Consider the following 16,522-nt stretch of genomic DNA (forward strand, 5'->3'; position numbering starts at 1 on the left):
GGCCTTGTGATACTTCCTCCTCATATTTTTGAAATCTGAGAGTAGCCCTGTAGAAGGGACAGGAGATGAAAGGCATGTCCAGGCTTCCCAAACTAGGTGGAGATTAAGCAAACCCATGCCAGAAGGTGTCCATCCATGTTTTGGGGTGGAGTCTGTGTCCCCCCAGGCACTCCAGGGCTGACTGCTGACCTTGTGCTTGGCAGAGGTGGAACAGGATCTTGCTCAGGACTCTGTGGAATATAGATTATTTACAGTCAAAAGGAGATGGATGCTGGTTTGTCTGAGAGGGGCAGCTCAGGGGCATGGATGTGAGAGCCAAGGGCTCAGCACTTCCATTCTGGTGTGCTGCACAGACTGATGCAATATTTTGGGGCAGGAGTGCTGCGAAAGGAATCTCTTTACCATTTGGTAGTGATGAGGAGGAAAACCTTCCCTTTCTCTCTGCTGGTGCTCACAGTTGTCAGGCAATTATACCCCCATGTTCCTTGTCTTTAAAATTGCAGCCACATGTTCTTGTGTAAAAATCCTTTTTGTGAGGATTTGAGAAAATCCTGTCAAAGCTCAAAACACTAAAGTGTGAAAACCTTCCTATGGATGTCCATCAGGATGATGTGTTTGGATTGAATAAGGTACATCCCAGGGGTCCCACTTGAGTCAGGTAAGATTATCCATGCTCTCCTTTTTTGTCATATTAACTGTAATAAAAGGCATTTTAGGTGATAATGTACAAAGTTTGAGTGCCTTTCTTAATGGGATCACAATGAATTAGCACCTCCTGGTTCAAAACGGTGGTGGTGCTTTTCTGAGAATATTCAGAAATTCTGTGGACAAATTAGAGGCAATAGGAGAATGTGGCACGGCTAGAGATGTGTGGGAATGGGTACCCCTAAATTCCCGAATTACAAGTTCTTGAGGAATAAAATGCATGCTAAGTCCCAGCCTTTTCTAAGGGACCTCTTTATAAATTGTTTCTATTTGGTAGAGACCAAAATTGGCATAGAATTGCCCTTTTGAAATCATATCCCATTAACTGTGGTCTAAAAAAACAACCTGTATAGGGGCTATGACACAGTGTCACAAAACTAGCTTAGGAGGAATGAGATGTTCAGCCCAAAGTCACATTTCTCAGCATTGGGGATGTCATGGTTTAACCCCAGCTGGCAACAAAGCCCTGTGCAGACACTCACTGCCTGCCCCCTCCCAGAGAGATGGGAAGAAGAATCAGAAAGAAAATAAAAAACCCTAGTGGGTTGACATAAGAAGAGTTTAATAATAGAAGCAAACTGAAATATAATAGCAACAATAACAACAAGAATAGATAACTAAATCCCAAGAAATACAGCTACTCAGCACTTGTTGAGCAAAGCCCATCCAGTCCTTGAGCAGTGGTCAGACCCTTTCAGCCAATTTCTCCCAGTTTGGGTACTGGGCATGATGCTCTGTGGTGTGGAACATCCCCCTGGCCAGTCCTGCTCAGCTCTCCTGGCCGTGCTCCCTCACCTGTGCTGCTCCTTGCTGGCTGAGCAGGAGACACTGAGAAGTCCTTGACTTAGGGCAAGCAGTGCTCAGCAACAGCCAAAACAGTTATCAACATTATTCTCATCCCAATCCAAAGCACAGCCGTGTACCAGGTGCTGAAATGAAAATGAGCTCTAGCCCAGCCAACACCAGGACAATGGATGAATCAGCTAGAATACAATCTCCAGACTTTTTTTGGGAAGAAATGTAGCTGTTCAGAGGTCATTTGTATCTCTTGACTTCTGATCCCAAAGTAAATTATTTCCTCTCCTCTCCTCTCCTCAGAAAAAGTCATCCCATGTCATATAACCCCAAAGGCCAGGATGGTGGATCCAATCCTGTTTGTGGTCCACAGTAAAACGGAGCTGCTGTGAGAGAGCCTTTGGGGGTGTTTCTGTCCACATAAGTGCAGAGGCAAGGGAGATTACTCCTTCCAGACTGGGAATTAGCTCCCAGGCCATGGGATGCAGCAGGATGGCTGATGGACAGCCTGCTCTTTCCCACAAACTTGTATTTAAATGAGTTTGGAATTTTAAAACTGAAATTCTCCCAGAAGAAACATGTAATCTGAGCTCAGCTGGCCCTTTAAAATGAAATTCTTTATTAACTGATTTGTTGTTATTAGTCATCAGGAAATTCACTTGTAAAGACACTATGTAAAAAAATTTATGGTTTCCCAGTACCCTAATTTAGTATACTCTAATTTAGGGAATTTTGCTTCAGGGAGTTCACTTGGAAGAGAAAAGGATGACTGACTGGATATTTGAATACTATTCAGAAGGTTTATTTCTCACTTCTCATGCAAATGCAGACTGAAATCATGTCAGATTCTTTTCTACCCAATAGCTGATCCATTACTTTACCACTAGATATTTTTACCATTTTACTATTTTCTTTTGCTGCTTGTGGAGCCAGTTGCATCTCCCAGATCTGTAGCCCCCTGTTGAACCTGAGACAGCCTCTAAAGAAAGATAAAAATGATGAGAAGTCACCATTCCCTAAAACTCAGGGACATTATGCAATATTTTTTCTGCCAGGGCATTGGTTTCTTGGGCAAAGGAAGGTTTTTTTGCTTGAGTTTTTGTTCTGTTTGGCTGATTAAGAGGTCATTTGCTAAAGCCCACAGAAAAGTAGCACATGTGTAAATTTATTTCAGCCCACTTAGTGAGCAATATGATATCCAGATATTTATATTATATTTACGGATATTATTTATATTTACAACATGATGGTGTGAAAGCCTGCCTTGGGATACAAGGAACCTGCTTGTGTACCCTGCTGAGGAAGAGCAATTCCCAAACATGCTCTGAAAGTCAAAGAACCAGTGCTAACCAAGTGTCTGTTGTCTTCAGGGTGTGCATTTTTTACAGTGAGACACAGCATCCTCCAGCCCCTGTACACCTGACTAAAGAGATTTAGGTCAGGGAATTTAACAGCAGGCAGATGGAAGTGTGCCAAGTCTCCTCTCTGCAATGGAAGCAAGTCCTCTGCAGGATTTGTATCAGGGACAAGGACATCCTAAAAGGACAGGGACACCCCAAAAGGGTCAGGGAACCCCCAAAACGGATAGGGAGACCCCAAAGGGGACAGGGATACCCCAAAAGAGACGTACGAATATCAGAAGGTTGATCTCTTAATGAATTGCTGAATTAATGAAAACAGAACTTACAGTGGTCACTAAAATGGGGAAGATATTTGGAGTCAGATAAAATCTTGAATTTTCCAACTTCTGCTCTCTATACCGTTTTTATTCAGTAATTTCCAAACAGACTGCTAGTCTGCAAAATATGATAATTTATTTCACCACCCAAGATGACATACATAGAGCATAGAGGATATCGCTGACCCCTTTGGGGTGGCCCATGGAAACACAGAAGGGTTGCAATTGTGTTTCCTGGGGGTCTATGGCACAGGAGAGACTCCTCTCTCCCTTAATGAACTAAGAATTGATTATATGAAGGGTGGTAACATGATCAGGAATCCAGGATTCTGTAGGAAAGTCTGCAGGTACAGCTGGCAAGGCAAGGAGATGATAAGAAAATATTGAGAACCTTCAGCTCTACCAATAACGGGTCCTAACACCAGAGCTACTTCTTATTTTTTAGGTCTGTTCAGAACAAAGCCACCCTAAGATCATGCTGATCTGCTGGTTTTAAAATAACATCTCCTGGTGCTGGTGGGGTGGTCTAAGGTTTGATCCTTGCTGCTGATAGGCAAGAGTTTGAAACAAACCCTGCCATTAATATGGCAGGCAGTAGAAATTGCCAGATATTAAAACTGATGTTTTTTGCTTTGGAAAGTTGAACTATTGGAAAAGATTAAAAATTAATCACATTGATTGGATAGCCTGGGATCACTCAGAGATGATAAACCTCTCTAGAACTGACACTGGCAGACAAAAGTGTCACTGTTAAGATGGGTGGGGTAGAGGGAGGTGGAAAGGCACTTGTGATGTCTGTCATGGTTTAATTTATATTATGGAGTGATGTATTTAAAACCACATTGAAACTCTCACTGTCTGTCAATGACAGCTTCGCACAGTACCAACCCACAGGAAGAGACAAGATCTGTCTTCAAAAAAAGTAGATGTGTTTTAGAATTTAGAGAAAATTCATTTCTACTCTTTCCCAGTAAATATCAAGCAATGGATTTCAGGAGTGACTCAGATGTTTTGTATGTGACCAAATATATAAAGGGTAAAAAAACCTCCAAACCCTTGAAATTTCTGTAAGTTTTTGCAAGTTGTCAAAGACTTACATCTATTTTTTGGATTGGAATATCACAGTTTTGAATCTGGAATATCACAGAGGGAGGTATCAATTGTTGGATGATATCCTGAATCAGACTAACACTGATCAACACAGGAATCTGTCAGTAAACTCTTAGCTTGGCAATTCCTGGATTGTTGTACCAGGAGCAAGCATTGAAATTGATTTAACATTTATTTTCTAATAGTTTGGCACCACAGCAGATGGTGAAGGGTCTGCAGGAGAAGCCACGTGAGGAGCAGCTGAGGTCACTTGATCTCTTCAGCCTGGAGGAGACAGAGGGGAGCCCTCATTGCAGTGACAGGGCCCCAGGGAATAGCCTGAAGTTGTGTCAGGAGGAGTTTAGACTGGATATCAGGAGCAGGTTTTTCACTCAGAGGGTGGCTGGGCACTGGAACAGGTTCTCCAGGGAAGTGGTCCCAGCACCAAGCCTGACAGAGCCCAAGGAGCATTTGAACAATGCTCTCAGGCACAGGTGGGATTGTTGGGGCTGATGTGCAGAGCCAGGATCTGGGATTTTAATAATCCCTGTGAGTCATTTCCAATCAGGATATTCTATGATTATGTGATTCTAAATGTTTAAAGTACTTTTCCCTCTAAAATTGTTTTGCCTGGGATAATAACACAGTATTCTGTCCTTGAAATTGAGTTCAGTTCCCACAATATGCAGAAGTAACTGCTTTTTCTTTTGAAAGACTGTGGAAGGAAATTGGCAGAAGCTGTTTTCTTTAAGTTCTTCATGGCCCTTCAAAGCATCAAATTATATTTTTCTACTGGTAGCCCTTGAAAGAAATTTCTTATGGAAACTATGAGTGGACTCTGCAATGAGCCTAAATGAGTTGTGAAGCAATGACAGGATACTTGCAGAGGAAACCTTGTTCAACCCCTGTTAGCATGACAAGCTGCTGAGATTCTCTGATGTAAATACCAATGATTTGACAACATAATTCTTGAACAATTATTGGAGAAGACAGCAGCTATGTGAATTAGAAGTCAGGGCTGAAAATGTGGCACAGGGACATACTGATCAAGTCCAGCCTCTACCAGCCTTTAGAGCTGTATTTGCAGAATTAATTTGCAAGATAAATTAGGAAATTCCAACACTTTGAGGAAAGATTAAGAAAATCCTTGTAATGTTAAAGCAAGTTACAATCCTTTCCAAGGGCAAAGGGATTCTTACAGTGCCTGTGTGCACTCTGTAAAATTAAGATAATACTGATAGACAATGGTATTTAACCCTTCATTGTTATTTTGGTCTTTTAAAATACTTTACTTCTCTCCAACCTATATTCCCCTCAGAACTGCAGGTTTTGAGATTAATGCACTTTGACTCTGAACAGGCAGCAGTGATTAGGAATGTTGTAGGAGGGCTTGATTGATTGAAATAGTTGGTATAGAGATATAGAAATAAGGGGAGCGTTCACTGTGCTGAAGGTCTGACCTCCCTTTGCCTATTTCAGAAAGAAGGGTTAAAATTCTCTCAGTTACTAAAAGAGGTTAGGGCATGCATAAATGCCAGCTCAGAAAGCTTCATGAATGTGGGAATCCAGGGCATCCCTCTGGCTGCCCTGGCAGGTCTAGGACCCTGGCAGGGGTCAGGAACCCCCCTGGACAGAGCCCCAGAGACACTGGCTGTGATCTCTGTCCATGGAACAGAGTTTTCAATCTTACAGGATGAATTACCAGCTCTGAGTGTTTGATATGAGTAATAATTAAGTGTGGCACAGGTGCAAAAGTAAAATTTTAGGATTCTAGATTAGGGGTCCAAAGGGGACAAGATGGAGGAAATTGGGTGTGCCTTGTCCTTTTTCTCCTTCTTCATGCCCTCCATGTTTCACTGTGGTGTTGGCATTTTTCTGTTGGTTCAGGCTGGGGACACACTGTCCAACGTAGGTGACAGATATTGGCACGTTATTGTAAATCCAGCCCAGGGAATTTCTGGTATTTAATGTTTGTAACATCCCACTGAGGACAGAGCCCCACACGCTGCCCTGCAGGACAGAGCTGGGCAGGGCAGCAGAACATGTGAGAGATAAACAGAATAAACAACCTTGGAACCAGCACAGACCAATTATGGCTTCTGCTTAGGCAGCGGGGCTAAAAGACAGATTTTGTACAATCTCAGAATCATCAATACCTCAGATTCCAACACATGAAGGTCAAAGCAAATGAGGTGTCTTGGGTTACAAAGTAAGGTGTACCCAAAGTACATATTCTACTGCCATCTACATGAGCTGTGCACCAGGATTCTTTACCTTCTGCATGACTCAGCCCTGGTAACTCCCTCTGGACAAGCAGCAGCCAACCTGAGGGGACCATCTCTGCTAATGGGCCATCAAGGTCTCCCAGAATTTCTCATAAAATTGTATCATCCCATTGTGAGATGCCCTGCCCTGGGAGAGGAACTGAATATCCCTACCTGTATATAATCTCGGACTTGGGACACCACAATGCCACCCCTGGATTCCCAGAGGAGAGGAGCTCTTGATAACCACCACTGGACCTCCAGAGAAGGACCAGACCTTTCCACAGGATCACCACTTCAACAGGACCACATCCATCTCTCCAACAAACTTGCTGCCACTACCCTGACCAACAGGGTGTCAGGTCATATTCTGATTTTGTTTGTATAAACCACTGTTTCTGTAATTTTCTTATCAAATTGTAGCTCTGACTTGGCATCTCTCACAATGTATTTGTGCAGAGCCAATTCCTCCTGCTGGTTTGCCATCAAACCAGTCCATGGAGACAAACAGAAAATAAGATTGGTGCTCTTTTGATAACATGATTATTTTCATGAAGTGCTTAGACATCTGGCTGGCCTGTGGACCACGTGTCCCCATTGTGACCGTGGTGTTGTTGCTGGCATCTGGCTGTGCAGCTGTGTCCTTTCCTCCTGGCTGAAAACTTGCTGCTCTCAGCTTCAGCAGTGCACTTGTGCTGCAGCTCACTTCAGGCTACACTTGGATCCTTTTAAAGGTAAAGCTTGACAGAGAATTTGGCCATTCTTAACACACTGTCAGACAGCAATAGCTCTGTCATGTTGACTGACTTGATGCTGAGCAGTTCCAGGTGGCTGTTCCAGGAGTCTTTGCCTCTATTTGCATTTAGACACTGCTCCTTTTCTGGCCTGGGAGTAGAATTTGAGTAGCTACTCCTTTCATTTTTTAAGAGAAATGCCACCAGAAGGGAAAGCTCCATGAACCTCTTTTGAGTTTGGCATTTGCTCCCACAATACAGCCTAATCAGTCACTCAGCAGAGTTGTGGGTGGAAGCATCACCAATTTTTTGAGATTCACTCTGTACAAGAACAGACATTGCCACAGTACCTGGGCAGATCTGATGGCTTTGGTCACCTCTGTGTTTTTGCATTAAATGATGGATATTTTTTTGTTCCAGTTGTCCTTTCACCAAAGTGTGAGCAGGTTAAGACTGTGCCATAAACACACAACTGGCAGAGAAAGCGTGCAGGGGAAATTTTGCATTGAGAAATTGGGGAAAAATTGCCCCAGGAAATCTTTTGAAACCAGTGCCAATCTTGGTGCCAAGCAGGACTTCTTTTCAGGGAAGTGTCCATCATGTCAGAAAAGCCACTACAAAAAGGAAGCCAGGTATGTGGGTTACATATTTCCATATAGTTTCAGTTTTCTCACATGGGCTGTAATGTGTTGGAGTCTGGTTGAAAGTGCAGTTCCAAATCATGTTCATTTAATGTCTTCTGTCAGAAGGGGAAGAAGTAGGGGCAGAAGCTCCTTGGGAAGAGAGACCTTTCTGGAGCTCCCAGCTGTGCTGAGGTCATGTTTCTCCACAGGCTTTCCCAGGGTCAACACTTGCCCTCCCTCATCTCTCCTGGGGGTTTGTGTTCACAAGATCTCTGTGAGGAAATTCTGGGTCCTTTGGCTGTGTGAGATGAGGCATTAATTATGTGGAATGTTTGAACGTGCTGTTGTTTTTCGCTGTGAATCTAAGAAACATAACATTAATCCCTGTGTGCTGCCTATGCCAGCCTTCATAAAAAGCCTCAGTCATCTCCCTTAACAAAAATGTGCAATTTGCTGCCAGGTAATCACACCTCTTGTTATATGCAGAGGGTGACACTGCTTTAATCTGTGAAAACGCCACTTTGGAAGGTGCATGTCAATGGATGAACTCACTGAACTTCTAATTCTCTAAAATCTCTTTTATAACCTCTTTTAAACCTGATTTAGTGGGTTGTTTGTGAAAGGCACATTTCAGTTTCCAAGGGCCTGGTGCTGTGAATTCATTGCCTGTCTGTTCATTCTGCATCCACATGAGTGCTCTCAGGGAATGCTCATGTAATCAGCACAGCCATTTCATGCAGGATGGATCTTGGAAGATCTTGTGGGGGTTTTTTTACACATAAAATAAACTAATCAACCTCTGACTTTGGCTTTCCATGGCTTTCCATTAGTAATGCACTGTGTATATGCACGTGCCACTGTTTTGAGTTTAGACAAGCACCAGTAATACCTCTGGTAACATTAAACTAAGATAATTAATCTAAAATTTAGCATTTACTCCTGATGTAAAAAAAGGCAGTGCCTCGTCTCTCTGATACTCTGATGTCTGTATTTGCTACCTCTCAACTCTTTGCAAAAGTGTTTGTCAAGTTTTTTTCAAAACTTAATCAGAGTAAACATTTTTCTCTCTATTTCCTTTTAGAGATACATCTGTTTAGTGCCTTACAGCAGCTGCCCTCATATATTACTAGATAGTTAATCAAAGCTAATGTTTCAGATCCAGTTGGTTTTGGCAGCAAATGCTAGTGGGTCATTAAATGCACTTAGCCTGGGTTTCATATGCCTGAAAACCATCCTCTTTGATTGTGGAGGAAGCAGTTTTCAAGTTTACATTTACCTTGTGTTGATCATTGCTCTTGCTTAGACATTTGAGCTCTCAGAGATTTGCAGTGCCCAGCTGTTTGCAGCATGCAAGGTGGAGAAAGAGGGATAAATCTTCAAGTGGTGTAAAACTGCTGTTGATTTGTTCAGTTTGCAAAGATAAACAGTAATCTGTCCACTCTTACCAAAATATATGGATTTTACTAATGCTAGTTTTTTGTAGGGGATTCCTGGAATTATCAACAGTAGAATAGGGCTCTGGTTTTCCCTTGTAGTTCAGGATTTTTCACACTAGAACATGGTATATTTTAATTAGAGATGTGTCACTTAGTGAAACAAAGTCTATTAAATGGAATAAAACTTCAGCTTTTTAGCAAGGAGAATATGGGCTGGACTTCATCATGCAATAATTTCCAGCCTTTGGGAGTGGTGAGGCTTAGCTTTGTCACCTTTTACCTAGGCTTTTGGAGGTGCTAGGTTAACACTATTACTGTGCAAAAATATTCTCCATCATCTGCTGGGGGGAAAAAACCCAGTAGTGGGACAATCTGCTTTGGTTTCCCATGTTTTATAGCTTTGCCTTGCTGTATTGCTGAAATTTCTTACTGATCTTGTTCCTGAGCAGCTCAATGCATAGCCTGGAAGCTACACAACAGTACAAATCCTTTCTGGCTTTTCTGCATCTGTGATAGAAAATGTCACGTTCAGCTGGTGCTGCTTCAAATTATTAGAGTGAGAAGCTGTAAAATAGACCCTTGATAATGCATGTGTGTGAATTTAATGGCTATGAGTAGATTAACCTTGATCCAAAAGAGGTGACTACCTTGTCTTGATTTATAACAAGGAGTTATGTTACCAAAGAGAGATAATTTGCTTTGAACATTCTCCTTTATAGATGTACTGTATCACATTAGCTGCTGTATTTCTCATAGAAAAATTATCAGGATTTCTCTGTGTAAATATCAAGTAACCTCCAAAACAGGTAATTGTGTCTATTTAAGTCTCAGTATTTATCTTACAAGGGAATGTCTGATATAGGTGTTTGAGAACTGTTTATTTTCCTCAATAAAAGGAAGCTGTATAGATTCAGCAAGAAGTTGTATATATTCAGGGTAATTATGTTGTGTTAGCACTGTTCTGACCTGACTCTGAAGGAATTTTATTTGGAAATTCTAACTCTTTGATTAGACAAAATACTGTAGCTACACAAGGAGTATAGAGGGATTCTATTTGTTAGTAATAAATAGCAATTAATTTTTTAGTTATCAATAATATAAATTATGTTAGCAATAATATTTGTTAGTAATAAATTCTTTCATGAAAGAGAGCACTGAAACCAGACATAAGCACTAGAGAGCAGATCTGTTAACACTGAGCTTTGCACGTGTCAGAAGGCACCTGACTGTACTGGTGCTGCATGGCAGCTTGGATGCTCAGTGACCTCTAGTTTTAAGTGGATTTATGATTTTAGAGGCTAAAATAATTTCACTGGACTGAATGGGCTATGCTTTGAAACAAAATGTTATTGCCTGTCTTGCCATATCTTTGCAATTGGGAACTGCTAATGGCTTCCATGTCCTCATGCCCTTTTCTTTAATTCTGCATGTTGAGAGGAATAGCAATAATGGGAGAATATCTTGGGCTCCTGGGATAAGAGATGAGAAGCTGTTATTAATCTCTCTTAATAGATGTGTTTTCAAAGCTCTCATTTGTCTAAGTTCAGTGAAGGGCCAATTGCTTTAAAATGGTAGAAAACAATTATAAATACAATCTTTATTAAAAGAAATAACTGGTGATAGATTATTTTAGTGTCCTGTTCTTACACCCTAAACTTTTAATACAGATTTTATAGCCTTGCTCAAATTGAAAGGATGAAGTAGCATGTTTGGAGTTTAGCTCTGCGTGTTTTTCCATGTTACCTAAAAATAAAATGAAAGATCTGCACTTCAGACCAGCTCTCATTGCAATTTCCATCCCTTCCACAGAGCAGCCTCCTGGGTGAGAGGAGTTTGAAGTTGCTGATTAGGTTTGAAACTTGGCTTTCCACCACCAAACAGATAGAGTAGGGCTGAAATTCTGTGCCTGCTCACTCCTACAGGATGTAGGGAGGAGCAGGAATGGAATAGCTGGGTAGCTGGATTGTGATTTTGCCTCCAAATTTTAGGGATTGGCATGTCAGAGGCTTGTATTTGTGAGTCTGTTGATGAAAGATCCTTAAGGAGAAGTACATCTCTCAGTTTCCTGCATGACCACAGGAGAGTCCCAGTACCACCTGTTTCCATCTCCTAAATTCTCTTATCCAGAGTCCCTCAGAGCCCATCTGGCAGGAAGACAAAGGATTTCTGGTACACCAGCTTCATCTCAACACTGGACTGAAACATAGCTGAGCTACTGTTTAACTGGCTCTGAAATAAGGTCTTTGTACCTAAGTTCTTCTTATCTGTACTCCAACACAGCTTCCTAAGGATGGCTGGCCAGTAGTTGTATTTTATTAGCTTAATGTTCATGATCTTACTGGTTATTAGTTGTAAATCTATATATCCCCAAGTTTTTTGCTGTTCTCTGTCTGCCTCACAGTTGGCACCGTATCTACCGAAGTAGTAGTCTTAGGTGGAGATTTGTGCTGCAGAGATGCAGTGCAGAAAACTGAATTTTCACTTCAGCACTTCTCCCTCTGCAGCCTTGTGGCTGGAGACCTGCCTGGCAGGGGTTGAACCCAGCACAGAGACAACAAGTGACAGCTCAGGGTGATGCCTAATGATTTTTACCTTTTTTTCTTTTATGTATTCTCTCTGTATTCTTCAGACATTTATTTGTAGCTTTGTAATCTATTATTGCACTCACAGCCAGTTTTTCCCAGAACTTTTCCCTACCCTAATAGGCAGAAAGCAAAACACATTCCAAAGCTCCCATCCTGTCTTGGTTCTCCTTAGGAACCAAGGCCAAGAATCAGCTCTTTGAGACACATTTTCATCAACAATGTTTAGGCCTGTCTGATGAGGGGATGATTTAGAAGGGGCTTGGACTGACAAGGGAAATTACATCACCACTTGTGCTCCTAATTGGTGATTTTTGTCAAATATGCTAATTTGCTAAACCTAAAAAACTGTATTCACCCCTGTGGGGGTGGGCTTTTGTGGACATTTTTCATATCTACCCCTGGAGGCCTTCAATAAAGATCAACCTTTATATTACCTCTTATACTAATGTTATCTTGAAAATGTGTGTTGTTTCATTTTTAGATTCTTAAGGCTTCATGGGTATTGTGATTTTTGGGCACCAGCACTCAGGGCAGGCCTGAGTTTTCTAAGCCTTCTTGTTTTCTTTGGAAAACAGATTCATCTGCCATATAAAAGAGAATATTGGATTTTGTCCAGATCTTTAGACACAAAGGGCAGAAGCCTCCCTTGTTCTGCAGTTATTTAAGAAGATTTGGGGTTTACTGGTAATGCAGGTGAGTTGCAGAACATCACTTTTCAATAGCACTTGCCCTGCCAGTGACTCTAATTCATCAAAACAGCAGAAAAGAAGTTCTCTGTCTATGGTAATGCTTAAGCTACAAGCTAGAGGGGAAATTAAACTGGAGGCAGGCTGCATGTTAGAAGGGCTATTTATATAAATAGCTTTGATAGTACTTTAGAATCTGCTTTTCTTCTGATGTGGAAAATGGCCAAGGATGTGCAGATGGGACCTTTCACAGCTGGATGTAGGCACAGCATGCTCTGTTGGCATTGCTGGCAGCTGTGCAGCCTGCAGGACAGCTCCTGTGCCCGTGGCAGGGCACTGTGCAGCTCTGGCTGATATTCCCTGCAGTAGGAATGGGGGGAATCCCTTCATCCTGGCCTAGGAATCACATGGGCACCTGGGAGGTGGCATCAGCACAGGCTCTCTGAGCCTCTTCTAAGTCATTTCCACTTGGCTGAGCACTTTTATCACAAAACTCGTGCTCCAAAGCACTGGTTTTGTGATAAAAATAATGAAAATAAGTTGAATTTTTTTTCTCTTGCCTACTGTGAATTTGTCTCTTTGCAAGAAAATATATTTTCACCATTCATCTGTTCTTCTGTTTTATAATAAAGATGTTCTTGGAAGCCCACTGATCTGGATGGCTTGTGCATTAGGCATGGAAAGCCCTGCAAATTATTACCTGGCTTTGAAACTGAAGGGGTAATAAATTTATGAAAACTGGTTCATGTGGCCTAAGGTAGTTGATATTGGAGCAGATGTGATCCACCAGTATTCCCATTTTTCTGCTAGACTCTGTGAATTTAACTGGGATATTGCTGAAAGAGGCAGGAATTCAATCTGTAAATAACTTTCTTAATAACACCTTTTCCACGCTTGGTTTTTCTGGATGTTATATTCACCAGCCCAGTTCCTGCTGATGGGATTGAGAGGGGTGAGGAGAAATTTGGCTTTTTGAGGGAGCAGCAGTCGTGTTAGCAGAAGGGGAAGGTTCCTGTAGTTATTTTCTTATTATCCTGATACCCAGCTTTCCCCTGGGTATCACTTCCCTGCTTTCTGCTGTGGCAGCTTGACTGCTGCTAGGTTAAACCTGAGTCCCTACACTCCAAATTTTCAAAGTTGTTGTCTTTTTTTTTTTTTTTTAATGTATACTGAGATAAATTTAATAGCAGAGCAATGCAGAATGTTAAATCACTGAACACCTCTCTGAACAAAGAGAACCCCAGAAATCCAAAGCCCAGCAACATTGTTTTAGTAATTTCCCACATACCTGCTCTGAGAGGATAAAATAATTTACTGAGATATGGTAAAGAACTTGAATTCCTCTTTTTGTCTTGAACTTATTGGCACAGTCAGCACTCAGTATAGCAGATACAGAGAGTGAAATAAAACCAAGCAACCAAGTTAAGGCCATAAATGTTTTTCATTTTTTTCCAGTAATTTTATGCATTTGATCTCTGTTTTCTAAACATTCTTTCATGCTGATATTAAACATACTTCCACTTCTTGTATTTGCACCAAAGCACCTCTCTTAATATTTTCTATGAATTAAAATGTCTAAACCTCTAAATTTTCAAAACGGATCCAACATTTTCAATGGCTAAGATACAGATCTATTTATAATATATTTTTTTATCTATTCATATGCAATGACTTTTTTTTTTTTTAAGAGAGAAATAGTTATTCAAGGCTTTTTTTTGTACTTCAGAAGATGTTGTTTTGAGCCTTGTATTGACGTCAAGGAGCTCGTTATCATTTTCATCATAACAACAGTGATAACAGTGATAACCACTTTATGTCTAATAACAACAGCTGGCCAGAAATGTTTTGTAAGTATTCAAACTTTTTCTAAAGTACAGAACAATGATTTTCATAGACTTTTCATTGGTTTTTGTCTTCTTTCAGACAGTATTTCATGCACATTTGTCAATCCTTAATTTGGAAGGAAGGAAATCAGTGACATTTGCTATTTGGATGTAATGAGCTGACTCTCAGAGAACCAGCACATCAGAGCTGCTCCTGGGGAACTGTGCAAATCCTTCTGAGCATCATTGTTCAGCAACAAAAGTCAAAACAATCCCTATTTTTGAAGACTTTGTTTCTATAGTCCCTGATTTCACAAATTTCACACGCAAACATGCGGCAATGCTTTAACTGCTGATTGTTCTCTCAACTTTGGAGTTTTATCAACAATCAGGGAAAACTGCTGACTACGTCATTTTAATCCACTTGTGGAGACGTTTAGCAACTTTTGGAAGAAAACATTATTGTTTGGGCTGAGTGCATGTTTACTCAAACAAACTGACAGCTGGATTGCCACAGTGAAGTCATTCCTCCAGAATCCATAATGCACTTAAACAGGCAGGAGGTTTCCTCCTGCATGAATACTGTCCCGATCTCCTTCAAACCAAAACGGTTTTTGATATGTTACTCTGGATTCAGAATCCATAATGCACTTAAACAGGCAGGAGGTTTCCTCCTGCATGAATACTGTCCTGATCTCCTTCAAACCAAAACGGTTTTTGATATGTTACTCTGGATCCAGGCACTTTGAAATCACCTTTTTTTGAAGCCACTTCAGAGCTGCAGTATCAGCACCTTAAAATCTTAATAGTCACCTTTACTCCCGTTCTTTATTCTGTATATTTCAATTGTACTGTGCTTTTTTAAGGACTTCCTTATACAATGCTCTGCATGAACCAAGTTTCATTCAATTCTGGGAAGTTGCCCTTGTCACATTGTGCCTGTGAGGAATTCTGTGTTCTCCTTCATCAGCACCACAGTGGAAGATACCCATGAAAGCTCAAGAGACAAGAACATCAATAATCTGTGGCAAAATAACCCAGAATTGTAGATGTTTTGATCCTGATAGTTCTGATCATCCCGATCTCTATCCATGGTCATGTTCTGGAGTTTACTTCTGAAAAGATGCTTTTAAAAAAAAGTTCACATTCTAGAACTGAAACTTTCCTTGGAGGGATTCCCAAAAGACCTCTGGGGTCAGAGTATGGAACATTTTCCCTCATTTTGTGGGAGAATTCAGGTGACTTGTGCTGACTTTCTGGAGTTCCTTGTGACAGGACAGTGACAGGCATCAGATTTCTGCACTCTTACTGTCCATTCACCACAGACCTGACCTTTCCTGGAGGCCATGACCTCAATATTAATTTGTTAATCCTGAATATTAGGAGAGAAGAAGAAAGGAGCAGTGGAATGGTAGAAGACAGAAAAAAAAAAAAAGAAAAAAAAAAGAAAAGGAATTTTCTGACAAGATGTTCTAAGTAGAAAGGTTTAACTGGCATGGTCTTTCTTCAGAGCAATGAACAAGCAGCACAACAGCAAGTGTCTTTCTAGTTCATAGTCAATAAACACAAGAGATGACAGTTTGGAAGAAGCAATTTCAGCTGTTTGAGCACCTTACTGTGTATTCAATTAATGGCAATTTAGCAATAATTGCAGTATTAGTGGCTCCTTAGCTGGGAAGGCTGGGCACACAGGCAAGAGCCACTGAAGAGCAACAACACAAGGGGGTGCTTGGAGAGTGCAAGGAAGATACCAGGGATTTAATGACCTGAAAGTGAAATATTTGAAACATAATTACATGAAGAACATTAGTTTTTCCCCTTGGATAATGTTTGAATAATGAGGACTGTACTGAAAAGTAAACAGCAGCCAGGGATTTGTTTTCTTTAGTCTCAAGAAGGGACATGATTTTTGAAATGTAGTGTTTGATTTAAATGGTGTCTGTCTGAATTTGAGAAGTAAGGAAATAAACTGAAATGTGTTTAAGTCAGGGGGACCAAATCCGTTGTTTGTGTCTATATTGCTGTACTTTTCAAGGCAGTTGTTTTGATTCATTCCAGCTGTGCTGTGCAGGAGTCCAGAAGCACTGGGCTATCTCACCTGCGT

Source organism: Lonchura striata, chromosome 3 (genome assembly GCF_046129695.1).
Source record: "Lonchura striata isolate bLonStr1 chromosome 3, bLonStr1.mat, whole genome shotgun sequence".
Taxonomy (NCBI): Eukaryota; Metazoa; Chordata; class Aves; order Passeriformes; family Estrildidae; genus Lonchura; species Lonchura striata.